Source organism: Taudactylus pleione, unplaced genomic scaffold (genome assembly GCF_031769625.1).
Source record: "Taudactylus pleione unplaced genomic scaffold, aTauple2 ptg000660l, whole genome shotgun sequence".
Lineage (NCBI taxonomy): Eukaryota > Metazoa > Chordata > Amphibia > Anura > Myobatrachidae > Taudactylus > Taudactylus pleione.
The window spans coordinates 1039868-1045405 of NW_028285062.1; the positions used below are offsets into that span (position 1 = coordinate 1039868).

The 5538-nt window shown below is 48.0% G+C and overlaps 1 pseudogene; it reads right to left on the reverse strand.

Annotated features, from left to right (window-relative positions):
* Positions 1-557: 557 nt before the first annotated feature.
* Positions 558-1958, reverse strand: LOC148478357 (uncharacterized; annotated as a pseudogene).
* Positions 1959-5538: the final 3580 nt, after the last annotated feature.

Consider the following 5538-nt stretch of genomic DNA (forward strand, 5'->3'; position numbering starts at 1 on the left):
TGTGTAGGGGATTGGATATAACTGTTAGCGGTGAGTGGTGCTGTGCAGGGGATTGGATATAACTGTTAGCAGTGAGTCGCACTGTGTAGGGGATTGGATATAACTGTTAGCGGTGAGTGGTGCTGTGCAGGGGATAGGATATTACTGTTAGTGGTGAGTGGCGCTGTGCATGGGATTGGATTTAACTGTTAGTGGTGAGTGGTGCTGTGCAGAGGATTGGATATTAGTGTTAGCGGTGAGTGACACTGTGTAGGGGATTGGATATTACTGTTAGTGGTGAGTGGCGCTCTGTAGGGGATTGGATATTATTGTTAGTGGTGAGTGGCGCTGTGCATGGGATTGGATATAACTGTCAGTGGTGAGTGGCGCTGTGTAGGGAATTGGATATTACTGTTAGTGGTGAGTGGCGCTGTGTATGGGATTGGATATAACTGTTAGCGGTGAATGGCGCTGTGCAGGGGATTGGATATAACTGTTAGCGGTGAGTGGCGCTGTGTAGGGGATTGGATATTACTGTTAGTGGTGAGTGGCGCTGTGCATGGGATTGGATATAACTGTTAGTGGTGAGTGTCGCTGTGTAGGGGATTGGATATAACTGTTGATGGTGAGTGGCGTGTAGGGGATTTCATATTACTATTGGTGGTGAGTGGTGCTGTGCATGGGATTGGATATAACTGTTACTGGTGAGTGGCGCTGTGTAGGGGATTGGATATAACTGTTAGTGGTGAGTGGCGTTGTGTAGGGGATTGGATATAACTGTTAGTGGTGAGTGGCGCTGTGCAGGGGATTGGATATAACTGTTAGCGGTGAGTGGTGCTGTACAGGGGATTGGATATAAGATATACCTGTTAGCGGTGAGTGGGGCTGTGCAGGGGATTGGATATAACTGTTAGCGGTGAGTGGCGCTGTGCAGGGGATTGGATATAACTGTTAGCGGTGACTGGTGCTGTGCAGGGGATTGGATATAACTGTTAGCGGTGAGTGGGGCTGTGCAGGGGATTGGATATAACTGTTAGCGGTGAGTGGGGCTGTGCAGGGGATTGGATATAACTGTTTATTGGATATAACTGTTAGCGGTGAGTGGTGCTGTGCAGGGGATTGGATATAACTGTTAGAGGTGAGTGGTGCTGTGCAGGGGATTGGATATAACTGTTAGCGGTGAGTGGTGCTGTGCAGGGGATTGGATATAACTGTTAGCGGTGAGTGGTGCTGTGCAGGGGATTGGATATAACTGTTAGCGGTGAGTGGTGCTGAGCAGGGGATTGGATATAACTGTTAGTGGTAAGTGGCGCTGTGCTGCGGATTGGATATAACTGTTAGCGGTGAGTGGCGCTGTGCAGGGGATTGGATATAACTGTTAGCGCTGAGTGGCGCTGTGCAGGGGATTGGATATAAGTGTTAGCGGTGAGTGGTGCTGTGCAGGGGATTGGATATAAGTGTTAGCGGTGAATGATGCTGTGCAGGGGATTGGATATAAGTGTTAGTGGTGATTGGCGCTTAGCAGGGGATTGGATATAAGTGTTAGTGGTGAGTGGCGCTGTGCAGGGGATTGTATATAAGTGTTAGTGGTGATTGGCGCTGTGCAGGGGATTGGATATAAGTGTTAGTGGTGAGTGACGCTGTGCAGGGGATTGGATATAAGTGTTAGTGGTGAGTGGTGCTGTACAGGGGATTGGATATAACTGTTAGCGCTGAGTGGCGCTGTGCAGGGGATTGGATATAAGTGTTAGTGGTGAGTGGCGCTGTGCAGGGGATTGGATATAAGTGTTAGTGGTGAGTGGTGCTGTGCAGGGGATTGGATATAACTGTTAGCGGTGAGTGGCGCTATGCAGGGGATTGGATATAACTGTTAGCGGTGAGTGGCGCTGTGAAATATTACCGACCTGATCCCAGATTATACCAGAGGACTGCTTCACTTTCAGGGCCACCTTGGTCAAAAAACACAGTTTAAACAGCATTCCCCAGTGCCTCGTACCTCACATACACCAGCTGAGGAGACTTTTCTCCTCCCCTGACTCTAGCACCATGTACAGGGATGGTCCTCTTATGACCTGATGCTCTGTCTCGCTGACAGCACCCGCACCAGGTCCCCTCCTCAGCTAGGTGATAACACTGCCGATCTGTGATCTATCACCACGCTGACTGTGTGTCACTGGTCGGTGCTGCTACAATGCAGCTACTGTTCCTTTGGCTCAGGACCCTCTGTACGACTATTCAGTCAGGGGTCCTTTCTCTGTGCTCCAACTATCCTTCTCTCCTCCTCTGGTTCTGCCTATTAGAGGACTTTGGTTGTGGCTTCAGCACAGCACTGCCTCTCCCTCTCTCCCCCCAGCGAGAGCACGGGCTCCGTCTGTCGCACTACAGGTACCTGACCACATCTCCTCTCCTTCCTCTTTTAGCCATTACCTCCGGCTAAACACCATCTCTAACCGACCTCTCTCTCCAACTCTCCCTGTATATGGGGCACTGTTTTCTAGTGTCCGTGTGCACAATCTGCAGCACCGGCCCTAACCGGTTTCAGGCAGCCAAAACCTTCTGGCCGATTCTGGCCCATACCACCAATTAATAATTATATATAAGCACATATATTTAATACACATTTGTGGTATAGCAACATATTTATCAACTAGTAAGCATGGATAAGAAACACATAGTAATACTTCTTCAATTCTTACCACACAGTTTATAAAATCAGTATACATATTATAGTGAGGTCACATAGGTTAACCCTAAATAGTGGTTACAATCATAAACACTATTAACCCAAAACCCACTGCCCAGGGGTGCTGGGAAGAGCCCTGATTTTATCAGCCCAGATAAAAAACTGTGCTGCACAGATCTCAGTCCTCTTTATCTCATGTTGTTTAGGAAATAAATGTGGTTACAAAAAGCAGCATTGTAGGAGGAAACATACTGGGTGGACATAGAGTGCCAGTGCGCAGGACTAGGAAGTGGCGTTAGTAGTTCTGCCACCGTCCACACCGTCGGTCCAGGCCTGAAGTCTTACAAATGGTTACACGGAGCGTAATGTTGTGCACGTTAGGTCCAATTGAGGGATGGACACAAATCCCGCTGTGACTGTGTCTTTGTCCGCAGCGACTGTGCTAAATGATGCAAATGGCGCAGCCACCAACGGCTTCCCAAATCCAAGCGTCTGCATACATAGACGCACCATCGGACGCAGATCACCGGACCTCTGAGTAACCTTATGGTAACTAAGAATGGTTGTCAGAACTGAGATGCCAGAATCTTTGCAACAGCGCACAGGATCGCAATCGCTGGCTGAGACATGCCCCGAAAGCGGTCGCTACCAGCCTCCATCCGCAAATGGCCCCTGCCTGTCAGTCACTTTGCAAATGAATCCTCACTGCAAGCGACAACGGTAATCCATCGGGACGCATGCGCCACGCGACTCAGACACATGACCAGTGATTATAACTTCGGCCAACAGTGAATATATCGGGTTTGGGTCCATCTCTGAACCAGGACCATTGCTATGCTCTCTAGTAAAATAGTCAATTTTTGCACTAAATGGAGCGTGCAGCTTTTAGGCCTGTTCATCTGTTCTGCAGTTGCCAGCAAGTGTTGCAGAGCACTGAATATTAAATCCCTAACAGATAATTAGTGACCTCTTTTTACAATTGTAACATCAGTATATCTGTACAGCGCGTGGCAGGCTGCGGTTTGCAGAATCTCCACACACAATCTGCGCACACTGTGGCGTAATACTGACATTTCCTCTCTTGTTTCTAAAGGAAACATTCACTTCCCCTTTTTATAGGTTCATTAGAAGCAGAATGAATGTTCTGCAGATAAATACTCAACATGCAACATAAAACCTTTCTGCTGCAGCCCATAGTCCTTCAGTGTTACCCAAACACCAGGGAACTGAGGATGCATTTACTAATATAGGACCTGATTCAGACCCGCTCGCTAAGGCGCGATCGCTCGCTCTGAGCGATTTTAGCCCATCTGCGCATGCGTATAATTCGCAGTGCACGTGTGGGTGGTAACAGGGGAAGGTGCTTGTGAATGGGGGTGTGGATGTGTGAACGCAGGCGTGTCAGGCCGCCAAAATGCAGTTTAACGGCGTGCATAATTAGCAAAGTGGCGTCATTGTACACGTCACCTGCATGTATTTCAGCCAGCACTGATCGCTGTACTTGCAGCGGGTTAAGGCAACCCCAAGGGCTGCGATCAGCTCCGATGGCTCACGTTGGTCCCGATTAATCCTTCATTTCCCGGAGATGACGTGTGTTGCGAGTGGCAAGGGGGCGTCTTCAGACACTTGCGAGCGCACTTTGCCGTAGCTCGCTAAAATATAGTGGGCATCCTTACGCGACGCAGTGCGAGCACTTCATTTAAATGTCCGGCCCCTTTTTGCAAGCGAGCGACCGCAACTTGCAAGCGGGTCTGGATGAGCTCCATAGTGTATATATGCAGGAACCAATACCCAACAACCAGAGATGCGCTTTGATATTGAGCGTAAGTTACACAATGAAAGTAAATGTCTGGTCGCTACATTCCGTAGCCCTGAATCAGAGTTATACAGTAATGATCAGGGCCGTAACTAAGGGTTACCGCCGCACCGTTCACAGGGCATCATTACTGCTGAATGGCCTTTGCTTCTGGCTAGCACGGTGCCTGGAACACCACCCTGCAGTCAGTAACGCTGCCCCTCTGCCATGTATACAGCTGCACTGAGCTTCAGGGGGCTGGCTGGCCCCACCCCTTATGCGTGATGTCATGCGCAGTGGGGGCAAGGCCAGCACAGGTGGCATTAAAGCCCTGTTAGGGCACACCTGATGCTTCTTTGTACGCAGCGGCTGTGCTATAAAGTGCTAAAACCACAGGATTCATCTTAAGTAAAAAGATTCCCACTGATGACTTCCCTGATCTGCTGCTGCCTCCAAACATGGGATCAACTTTCAGGTTACTCAGGATGTCCAGCAAAATCACGTTACTGGGGGCAGTGAAGCCAAGGACGCTGGCTTCGGCACGCCCCCGTTTTCTGTAATGTTCAAAATCACCATCCCCAAATGCCAGCAGCACTGACATGCTGCATCCTTTGGGGCACTGCAACCACCATCGCAGGACCAGATCTGCACATGCGCAAATCAATAAACATTAGAGAGTTAGGTAAATCAGGCCGAGTTAATAATAAAAAAAATAACCAGGTAAACAGGTCTGACTAACAATGATTACACCCCTCAGTATCTCACACGCTTACTTTTAATTTTCAGGTTCTGCCATCAATAAGGTTTATTCATGACCTACCCACTCCAAATATGAAGCTTTATGTTCTCCCGACATAATTACTTATCATTACCCAAATAGCAATCTGTAGTACAGATTCAGTATGTAGCATTGATTAACGGCATCCACAGGCAAATTGATCTACTAAGAATCACAGGGTCCAAGCTTATTAAGTAAAGTTTATTATGATAAAATACTCACAATGCCTAAAGGATATGCAAGAACAATGAATAAAAATACATAGAAATACATTTTTAGGTAAATAATTTCTTATAAAACAAA